Source organism: Vulpes vulpes, chromosome 13 (assembly GCF_048418805.1).
Source record: "Vulpes vulpes isolate BD-2025 chromosome 13, VulVul3, whole genome shotgun sequence".
NCBI classification, from domain to species: Eukaryota; Metazoa; Chordata; class Mammalia; order Carnivora; family Canidae; genus Vulpes; species Vulpes vulpes.
Genome location: NC_132792.1, coordinates 160,580,782 through 160,592,652, shown reverse-complemented (window position 1 = coordinate 160,592,652; position 11,871 = coordinate 160,580,782). Strand labels below are relative to the sequence as shown.

General features: G+C 38.8%; 2 pseudogenes; both read left to right on the top strand.

Annotated features, from left to right (window-relative positions):
* Positions 1-2,281: 2,281 nt before the first annotated feature.
* Positions 2,282-3,842, top strand: LOC140595095 (hydroxymethylglutaryl-CoA synthase, cytoplasmic pseudogene; annotated as a pseudogene).
* A 2,688-nt stretch (positions 3,843-6,530) lies between these two features.
* On the top strand, positions 6,531-7,974 carry LOC140595094 (E3 ubiquitin-protein ligase makorin-1 pseudogene; annotated as a pseudogene).
* Positions 7,975-11,871: the final 3,897 nt, after the last annotated feature.

The following is an 11,871-nucleotide window of genomic DNA, read 5'->3' as shown; positions in this document are numbered from 1 at the left end:
CAGAAAAAACTGCAGAATGTCCTCGGCAGAGAATCCCCATACTAGAAAGACAACAGAGTTCAGAATTGCCCTCAGCAGAGAATCCTATATCAGAAAGCCCCATATTAGAATGAGAACAGAGCTCAATGCCCTTGAAAGCTCCATATCAGAATGTAAACAGAACTTGAGAAATTCCTCCACCCCTTCTGAAAATCCCCTAAACCAGCCCATAAAAAACCCAGCTGTAACCCACTTCAGGGTCCAAGTCCCTGCTCTGCTGTGTCAGGTACACTTGGACCCAAGCTCGAGCTTCCAAATAAACTCTCCTGTGCTTGCATCAGTGTTGGCCCCTTGGTGGTTTCTCAGATACATAATCTTGGGCACGACACATATAAATATATATGTGCATATATACACATATAGACTATGTCTATGCATATATATGTATATGTATTTATATATAGTTTTATGGAGTATCTTTATAAGATATATGATTAAAATATGTGATAATTGATAATCTCATGTAAACGTTATGATTGTGGATAGATGATCAGTGAGAGGTGTGAATGCTTACATATCATTTCTCTGAAATTTCAGAGATTCATAAGCTACACCATGTAGGAGCTATGTTTCAAGAGCATTGAATACAAATAAACTATATAATATAATGATACACCTTATATAATATAATGCTTCTTCTAAAATAGCTTTTATTTCTGAGTAAGGAGTCTCAATAGTACAACCATCCCAGGATGTCAGTAAAAAAGAAAAAAAAATAGTAAAAATACTTTGTTGGGGATCAAGTGAGCTTCTAGAAATATGGGAAATGTAGTAATGATAAAAGTTTCTGAGAAGTTTCCTGCCCTATATAAACTAGAAAGCAGAGATCAAGAGGTCAGTCTCTTCTTATGAATAATCATACTATGGCAGGAAAAAAGAAAAAAAAAGAAAAAGAAAAGAAATCTATCAATAAGAGCACCAGGAAATCCATGTTGTTTGTAGCCATTAACTGGATTGTTGAATGGAAATGATTTTCAATATTATCAAAGTTATAACAGTTGGCAATAGTTGAACATGAACCACGCAACAAAATAATTGGTTTACAAACACTGTATTATTTTATCCTCAACAAAACCCTCTAAGGAATGTTTAGTCTTGCTCTCATTTTCTAAATTACGGAAGGATGACTTAGAGGCTAATTAAAATTTCCAAGGCTACATATTCGGAAAGAGGTACACAGTCTTAGAATTTAGATCTTGCCACCTTAACTTCTATGCTAAGTAGCCAAATGGGATGAGTTGAACCTATTCCTGAATATTGTAGAACATAAATTTGTTATTGTGTCACTGGACAATTCTTTGAATTTTCTGCTTAAATTAAGATGTGCATAGACAGAAAATTTTCTTCTGACAGAGTTTTCTTTTTCCTTTGATGCTATTTAACTATCACCATTTATTGGAACACAGAAGCATTTCTAAGGATATGTCAAGAAAAAAAAAATCCAACACCCAGCACCAGGATCAAACTACAACGAATGTAACAACAGACGGTACCACTTAGTTTAAAGGTCATTTGTGTGCTCGCAAAATACAAGTTTAAAAGGTTAGAATCCATGAAGCTTTAAATAGCAAATCAAAGTTTTGTTTGCATTAGCTTTATTCAGTGTGACTTCCATTCTTTCAATTCACTATAAACCTCTTCAGGAAATTTCTGCTTAGTTTTCTTTCAGAAGAAAGCCCAAAGCAAAGTACCAGAGACATATTTAAAAATTCACTTGTACTCAAAAAAAAAAATTGTTTTGTATAGCCTAACTTAACCCATTGAAGGAAGTTTATTATAACGAATATTACTTTAAAAATATGTTGGCTATCTAGAATAAAATACTCAAAATTTATTAACTCGTGTTCTTTTAGTATAACTTTCCATGAAACACAAGGTATTTGCTAATTTTATTTTTTTTCAAATTGATAGTACTGATTTTTCCCTTATAAAGTATTATTTGTAGAACTTAATACACCTATTGACTTCAATTTCCATTTGCTTTCATTTGAAAATTATCCTATAATTAAGGTAAAATCTTCTTTAATTTCCATAATAGATTTGTATGGTTTCAGAAGGCCAAAAGTATGTCAGTTGTGACACTGACAAGACCAATTTTATCTCAGTTGTCAAAATGTTGTCTATATTCAAGTCTTCATCCCAATTAAGAAGGGAGTGAGATTCTCTAATGAAAACAACTTGAGGTACTTCCCTTTTGTGGCTCACTCCCTTTCCACAGCCACCGCCTGGTTATCTTTGGCTCTTTCACCATGCCTGGGCCACTTCCTTTGAATGCAGAAGCCTGCTGGCCAAAAGATGTGGGAATTGCTGCCCTTGAGATGTATTTTCCTTCTCAATTTGTTGATCAAGCAGAGTTGGAAAAATATGATGGTGTAGATGCTGGAAAGTATATTATTGGCATGGGCCAAGCCAAGATGGGCTTCTGCACAGATAGAGAAGATATCAACTCTCTTTGCCTGACTGTGGTTCAGAATCTTATGGAGAGACAGCATTTTGTATGATTGCATTGGGCATTTAGAAGTTGGAACAGAGACAATCATGGACAAATCAAAATCCGTGAAGACTAATTTGATGCAGCTCTTTGAGGAGTCTGGGAACACAGATATAGAAGGAATAGATACAACCAATGCATGCTATGGAAGCACAGCTGATGTCTTAAATGGGGTAAATTGGATTGAGTCCAGCTCCTGGGATGGACAGTATGCCCTGGTAGTTGCGGGAGATATTGCTGTATATGCCACAGGAAATTCTAGACCTACAGGTGAAATGAGATCTGTTGCTCTGCTAATTGGGGCAAATGCGCCTTTAATTTTTGACCAAGGACTTCGTGGGACACATATGTAACATGCCTATGACTTTTACAAGCCTGACATGCTTTCGGAATATCCTATAGTAGATGGGAAACTCTCCATACAGTGGTACTTCGGTGGACTAGACCGCTGCTATTCTATCACAAAAAGATCCAAGTCCAGTGGCAGAAACAGGGAAATGATAAAGACTTTACCTTGAATGATTTTGGTTTCATGATCTTCCACTCACCCTACTGTAAGCTGGTTCAGAAGTCTCTGGCTCAGATTTTGCTGAATGACATCCTTAATGACCAGAACAGAGATAAAAATAGTATCTGTAGTGGCCTGGAAGCCTTTGGGGATGTTAAATTAGAAGATACCTTGTTTGATAGAGATGTGGAAAAGGCATTTATGAAGGCTAGTGCTGAACTCTAATCAGAAAACAAAGGCATCTTTGCTTGTGTCAAATCAAAATGGACATATGTACACATCGTCTGTTTATGGCTCCCTCGCTTCTGTTCTAGCACAGTACTCACCTCAACAGCTAGCAGGAAAGAGGACTGGTGTGTTCTCTTATGGCTCTGGTTTGGCGCCCACCCTGTACTCCCTTGGAGTTATGCAAGATCCCACACCAGGGTCTGGTCTTGATAAAATAACTGCAAGTTTATGTGACCTCAAATCAAGACTTGACTCAAGAACTTATGTGGAACCAGATGTCTTTGCTGAAAACATGAAGCTCAGAGAGCACACTCATCACTTGATGAACTATATTCCTCAGAGCTCAGTAGATTCCCTCTTCAAAGGGACCTGGTACCTCGTCAGAGTGGATGAGAAGCACAGGAGGACCTATGCCCAGAGCCCTCCCCCAGCGACGATACTCTGGGTGAAGGAGTAGGACTCATACATTCAAGTGCAGCCACTGAGCATATTCCAAGTCCTGCTAAGAAAGTGCCAAGACTCCCTGCCACAGCAGCAGAACCCGAAGCAGCTGTCTTTAGTAACAGGGAGCATTAAGATACTTCTATGAGGTGGAAGACTTCAGTGCAGGTTGGGGTGGAGGGTCTGTAAAGGAACAGTTCTGGGAATGGGACGTCTGGGGACAATTTTAAAGGATTACATGTTGTGTAACTTTTTATGTGACTGACATGAAGCCTGGAAAACTATCGTGTTCTTGGGGGAGTCTCTTTGCTCAATTTGCTCGCATGCTTCCTATTGTGGTCCAGCCAGTGCTCAATCTACGGGAGTAATGTTAAAGGGCTCTGTAAACTTCATACCTCTCTGGCCATTTGTATGCATGAAGCTTAGTTTTTAAATGTGGTATCATGAATCATGTGCTTCGGGTGAAGAAAGCCTAGGTACTAGTTTCCAATTTTAATTTTTTTAAACATGTAAGACTTTTGTACTTTGAACCAACAAGCTTACTAAAAGTACCTGTGATTTTTGAAAAAAAAAAGTTTCTAGTTTAGGGAATGTAGTCTTAAAATGTGGTATGCACAAACCCTGTTTAGAAATGGCAAGACACATACATTCTTTGTCTATAATTTATAAATCCTAAAGAGGGAGAAGAGTTGGAATGGTTCTGGAAACTGGAATGTTGCTTGAAATCCAGGCCAGCAGTTGCGAGTTATTATAATGACCTCTGAACAGAGAGATGCTAGCACTGAGCAGACGTCTGGTATAGACAACATGGTACACTGGAAAACTATGGACGTAGCTCTGGGTCTGCTTCGGAATCTTTGGTTCAAGGTGGAGATGCTAATAGAGAGGTGTATGAGGAAGCTGTTGCAATCTTTCTTTGCGCCTTATTTTAAAGAATAAATAAAACATTTTTCTGGCTGCCTTTTAAAAATTTAAAACAAAATAGAAGGATGGGGCACAGGGCATTATTAGGTTACCTGTGATACTTCAGTGTTATAAATTCAACTAAGTTTATATTTTATCTCAAATAAACTTACACAAGCATGAACTGTAATGTTTCAAATTGCAAGGTAATATGTAATGTAATGTGTGTAAAATACTCTTGTCTAATATTAACTAGTGGTATTTTGATTTGTACAATTTGTTAAAATGACTTTAACATCCACTGATGTAGATTAATAATGTAAGTTCACATTTAAAGACTAATGGGAAAATGGTGCATGTAATACTTTCACAAGTGTTGGGAGTTTAGTATGTTTTGAAGAGAGTAATTTAACTTTTGCGTGTCAGGAAATGGGTTTTTCTCAAAGTTCATTGCTGGCAATGGGCAAGCCTCATAATACTGGCACAGAGCATTAACTGTACACCTTATTAACAGTGAGGGGAATAACTTTGAATAAAGTTTTAGAGAAATTTAAAAAAAAAGAAAGAAACTTGAAATATTGGTGGAAATCCAGAGGATTTGCAGTTCAAGACATAGAAGACTGGCAAGAACCATTTTAATAATTGCATGGTATGTCTCCTTTTCCATTTTACCTGTTGGCAAAAAATGTGATGAAAAATGGTCTGAAACATTAATGAAGCGTTTTAAGTCTTCAGCAAAGCAGAAACAACAGAAAATAATATGATATGTACCCAAGGGAATTTAAGAGGATCAGCGGGAATTGGTTAGTTTCTTGTCATCTGCTGCACACGGGAAAAAATTAAACCTTTATAATTTTTTATAAAGATCATCATGAACAGCTCTACAAAGATATATGTGGACGTTTCAGGACTAGGAAACAAAAACAGTCCTGGGCATTTTCTTCAGTGAGTACATTTGAGAGTAAATGCCTTTCTTTCACCTTTACTAATGTCAGATAGATGATAATTTTAGTTTCCTTGTATCCTCAGGTCTTATAGCCATTCAACAAGATTAACCCATAGGTATCCTTTTCTAAAATGTGATAAAAACTAAGATTCAGTATGATGCAAAGTCTCACAGACTAAGGTAAATAAATTTACTTTAACAAGTACCTCTATCCTTTGAAATACTATGTAAAATGGGGGAGGGGGCACATTTACAGTCCTTTCAGACTTAAAATTCTAAATTGATTGTGAATTTGATAAAACTACCCAGTATAGATTCCTATTGTTTTATTATCTGTATAACTTTCCTTGGTAAGAGTGATTCAAAAAGCAAACTCAAGGACACTATCAGAGAAGACAGTTAAATCAAAATGCATTTTAGTCATTAATCTGCCCTTGAGTTATGCCTCATTTATAAAACAGTACAATAAAAAATTGTTAAAAAGTAAATTTCTAAAATTAATTTGGCCACATCTTCAGTTTTTTTCCAACTGGTCTTTGAAGGAACAGGAAGTTGTAAACTAGGATTCCGAGAACACTCAGCAGTCTGTTTCTCTTGCAGATTTCTCTTACAGAATTACAATAGTGCATTCTCTGCTTTCCTAAATCTTAAATTTAGCAAACTCTTTTGGTCCTGAGGAAAGCCTTTATAGTTTCTTCAACCAGATGGATTTACCTTATTGTTGAGAGAGGCTAGATCTGTAAGTTATTCTCTTTGTTTGTTTGGTTTTTAACTGTGAAAAGTAGTTTGAATTTTAAAAGTAGCCATGCAGGCAGCTCTTTCAGCCCAGGAACCCAGTCCCTTTGTTTTGGTAAAACCACCTTTTTTGAACTGAAGACCTCTTAAGAATTCTTTCTTGGCCATCCGCTCCAAGCTCCAAGTCCACCACTTCAACACATACCAAAAGCAAGAAGAAAAACTAGGAGCTAAGGTATTTCATGCACAGGGTTTGTAAAGAAGGAGATAACTGTCGCTATTCGCATGACCTCTCTGACAGTCCCTATGGTGTAGTGTGCAAGTATTTTCAGCGAGGATACTGTATTTATGGAGACCGCTGCAGACATGAACATAGCAAGCCATTGAAACAGGAAGAAGTGACTGCTGCAGATCTAACTGTAAAATCATCTCTTGCTTCCTCAAGTCTCTCATCGGGAGTTGGACCAGTTGTTGAAATGAATACGGGCGAAGCAGAGTCCAGAAATTCAAACTTTGCTACTGTCGGCGCAGGTTCAGAAGACTGGGTGAATGCCATTGAGTTTGTTCCCGGGCAGTCCTACTGTGGCCGTACTGCCCCTTCCTGCACTGAAGCACCCCACAGGGGTCTGTGACCAAGGAAGAATCCGAGAAAGAACAGACAGCAGTGGAAACCAAGAAGCAGCTTTGGCCCTATGCTGCAGTGGGAGAGTGCCGGTATGGGGAGAACTGTGTATATCTCCACGGAGACTCGTGTGACATGTGTGGGCTGCAGGTCCTCCATCCCATGGATGCCGCCCAGAGATCACTACATATAAAATCTTGCAATGAGGCCCATGAGAAGGACATGGAGCTCTCATTTGCTGTCCAGCGCAGTAAGGACCTGGTGTGTGGGATCTGCATGGAGGTGGTCTATGAGAAAGCCAACCCGCGTGAGCGTCGCTTTGGGATTCTCTCCAACTGCAACCACACTTACTGTCTCAAGTGTATTCGCAAGTGGAGGAGTGCTAAGCAATTTGAGAGCCAGATCATAAAGTCCTGCCCCGAATGCCGGATCACATCTAACTTTGTCATTCCAAGTGAGTACTGGGTGGAGGAGAAAGAAGAGAAGCAGAAACTCATTCAGAAATACAAGGAGGCGATGAGCAACAAGGCGTGCAGGTATTCTGATGAAGGACGTGGGAGCTGCCCATTTGGAGGGAACTGTTTTTACAAACATGTGTACCCTGATGGCCGTAGAGAGGAGCCACAGAGACAGAAAGTGGGAACATCAAGCAGATACCGGGCCCAAGGAAGGAACCACTTCTGGGAGCTCATTGAGGAAAGAGAGAACAGCAACCCCTTTGACAACGAGAAAGAGGAGGTTGTCACCTTTGAGCTGGGCGAGATGTTGCTTATGCTTTTGGCTGCAGGTGGGGACGACGACCTGACAGACTCTGAAGATGAGTGGGACTTGTTTCATGATGAGCTGGAAGATTTTTATGACTTGGATCTATAGCAGGTTTGCGTGGCGTGTGAACTGGTCTGCTGAGCCTCAGACAGTAGCTGTCCCCTGTGCTGGTGTGGCAGTGCCCGTGTCTCCTAGGCAGGCCTATCAACTCCAGGTGCTGTCGTGATTATTTTTACCCAGGGCCTGTCTTCTCAATCCCTCACCTTCCCCCAAGGAGTGTGTCATTTTTCTCTGTTTAAAAAAAAGTCACAAAAATAAACCTTAAAGCTAGTTGTTTTTGTAACATGAATTTAAAAAAATAAATAAAAAATAAATAAATAAAAGTAGCCATGCAAACTAATTTGAAATGTGATCTTTTATATTAAAGGATTATAATGTCCAGGCACCTGTCACTTATACATTTATAGACAAATAGAGGAGTGGCTGCTGCTAACGTCAGAGTTAGCAAAATGAAGTAGAAATCTCTGTTGTATTTTTCCACGTTATAAAACCTACATATTATATATCTTCTCCTTTCATACGTCATTCAACTATTCATTAAATTTCAAAGGAAAACAACATCACTGAAATTATCAATGTCATTTTATGTTTCTCTGAGATCTGTTAAACAAGAATCTAGTTTAGAAGACAACAATTTAAATTTGTAATATAATAAATATGTTAAAGGAGCTAAATTTTCTTTAGCTTCAGAGACTGAAGAACACCACCACCCCCACCACCCCCCACCCCCCCCCCACCCCCCGTGAGTAGGACCAGCCCTAATCCAGAGGCAGCCCATCCCTGCACCTTCCTGGAATTTAAGCAACAAAAAAATATTCTAGTTGTCCAAGATAAGAAAACCATCCCCCCCCACGCCCTCACTGATATGTTCCTGAACAGGTTCATGTTGACCTTCTGAGAAATCAATAACCTGGATGCTATGCTACTACCCCGGTTTCTTTGCCTTTAAGCGGTCTTTTTGCCTTTAAAAGATGCCTGTAATTGCTAATCGGGGCTCTCTTCCTCCTCGGAGGTGGAGAGCCCATTTGCGCAAACATCCAATAAACCCTCTTGCTAATTGCATCTGCCTGTCTGGGGTCTGAGTCTCTGGGGCGTCCACCGGGACACGTTGGCACCCGTGAGCCAGGGTCCAACAAGACAATCTCAAAATATGTAAAATTGCAAATATACAGCAAACATATGAAACATACAACAACTCAGTGACAGAATTGGGTCAGAATTCAGAGTTCCTTAAAATAAAAACTACCAAAGTCTACTGATGTTTTAAATAGCACCTGATATTCAGAATTAAAATAGATTTGCTTTCTTCAGGGCTTCATTGCTCACAAGGCAAAGGGATAGCTGAACTCTGCTACTAAATGCCATCAGATTCACTACAGGACAGAAAACATGCACAAAACAAGTTAAAAAAACATACAGTAAGATTCATACCTCTACATCTACAGTATGTATATACATATAAGAAATCAGCCCTTTCTCAGCCCTTCCTTTGCCTACTGCTTTTTAGAAGGAAAGGGCTCTATTCCTTATCTCTAGTCACTGCCCCCAAAGCCGTCTTTATTGGACAGGGACTTTTTGCTCTATAACCAGTCAGTCCCCAGTTTCATATTTCCCCTTTTGGATATAACAGGTCACAGTGTCAGCAGCAGATACCTGGACAACTGAAGACATAGAATAAAACTGTTCATGATGTGAGGTAAAGGGCTGTGTCGATTAGTAACAAGCATCAGTCGGGAAAGATACTAGGGCAGAGCAAACCTAAAGACTGAAGGAGTTCTTGGAGTTGTGTGTCTGGAGTAGAGGGAATGAATTTGCAGGCTTGGACTGCACATGAAATACCAGACAAGGCAGCTGAAAGATACGAAAAAAAATTTTTTTCTCACAGTTCTGGTGGCTGGAAAGCGAAAGTTCAAAGTTCCAGCAGGGTTTGGCTTCTGCTTAAGACTCTTTCTGGTTTGCAGATGACTGATTTGTCCTCACATTGTCTTTCCTAGGTGTGTAGGGATGGAGAAAGAGAGCATGCTCTCTGGGGTCTCTCTATAAGGACATTCATCCTCTGAGGTGCATTCCCCACATTGTGATTTTATTTAGCCTAATTACTTCCTTAGAGATTCCATCACCCAATACAGCAACAGTGAAGGTTAGGGTTTCAACATATGAATTTTGCGGAGACACAAACCTTTAGTACATAACAGGGAGTGAAACCTTAAGTGACATCCGCACATATTAGTGTAGTAATTTAAATCAGTCCAGGTGTTTAATATAACATTTTCACACAGGACAGTGGCTCCTCTTGTAGTCCAATTATTAAAGTCTAGGATTTGAATAAAACCAAATCTCTTTGACAGCAAACAATGCTATTTCCTCCCTCCTCCCCTCCTTTTCTTCCTTACTTTCTCTTTCTCTTTCCCCTTTTTTCATGCAGAATTAAAGTAGATCAATTTGTAATAAACATACAAAGATGGTCACCATATTCCATTATTTGATAAGACAAAAATATAATCATGACCAACTGAATAGAATGTGTCACAACTATAGGGCAAGTTGAATTATACTCTCATCAATTACTCCACTTACACATAACCTATAGAATGGCAAATATGGGCTTTTATCTCATTATTTCCTAGAGATGGAGACTAAAGTAACACTGTAATTCTGAGTTTCAGAATTAGTCTTAGAATAATCCCTGAGAGGACTTCCTTCTTGCTTGTTGAATTAAAAAAAAAAAATTAGTTCTCTCACATGATCACAAATGCCATGAGTTGGTGAGTATGCCATTCCTCTCGTTCTCCCATCATGGACTGTAATTCTAATTAAGTTTTGGTTCTTGGATTGTGAGTATTTTCTGAAAATACTTTGTCCTAGATTAAGGGAGAGTCAAACTTTAGTTGCACAATACAGATAATTTTAGAATAACGTGCTTCTTCATGGTTTGCATCTCTATTTTATTAGAATATATTACACGTTTTTCATGTTGCATACTCCTTGTATTCAATTTCTTTTGAAGCTGTCTGGGCAAAGCTGTCTGTCGAGATTTAGTATTTCTCACTAAAAAAGAATGTCAGTCTACATTAAATTCTTAGCACGATGCATCAGGGTAATGCCTTATGTTCTTGGGGGTTTTGGTAAACAATTGATGAGAGTTGATATAATTCATCTTACCCTATAGTTATGACAAATTTTATTCAGTTGGTCATGATTATATTTTTGTCTCATCAAATAATGGAATATGGTGACCACCTTTGTATGTTTATTACAAATTGATCTACTTTAATTCTGCATGAAAAAAAAGGGAAAGAGAAAGAAAAAAGAAGGAAGAAAGGGAGGGAAGGAGGGAGGAAATAAATTGTTTAGAGATTTGGTTGGGGCAGCCCCTGTGGCGCAGCAGTTTAGCGCCGCCTGCAGCCCAAGGCATGATCCTGGAGACCATGGATCGAGTCCCACGTCAGGCTCTCTGTATGATGCCTGCTTCTCCCTCTGCCTGGGTCTCTGCTTCTCTGTCTCTCTCTGTCTCTATGAATAAAAAAATGAAATCTTAAAAAAAAACACAAAGAGATTTTTTTTTTAAGAGATTTGGTTTTATTCAAAACCTAGACTTTAATAATTGGACTACAAGAGGAGCCACTGTCCTGTGTAGAAATGTTACATTAAACATCTGGAACGATTTAAACTACTACTCAGTCTTCTACATTTTTGTGAAAATTATGTAATTGTCAGCAATTTGCTGTCTCAAAACAACAAAAAAACATTCTCTCAAAAATCCCAGATGAATTAGTGATAACTTTTTGATGAGAATTTGATCTCTCCTTAAGAATAGAGTTAGAGGGGAATCCCTGGGTGGCTCAGTGGTTTAGCACCTGCCTTTGGCCCAGGGTGCAATCCTGGGGTCTTGGGATCAAGTCCCACATCGGGCTCCCAGCATGGAGCCTGCTTCTCCCTCTGCCTGTGTCTCTGTCTCTCTCTCTCTCTCTATCATGAATAAATTAATAAATCTTAAAAAAAATCAGAGTTAGAACTATGGACACTGGAAATCAAAGATAAATTTGAAATATGTAAAAACTTTGAAAGAATACTCAGCTTGGCTAGGTAGCAAACTAGGGTGCCTTGTCTGAATATCAGTTCGTTCACAAGTG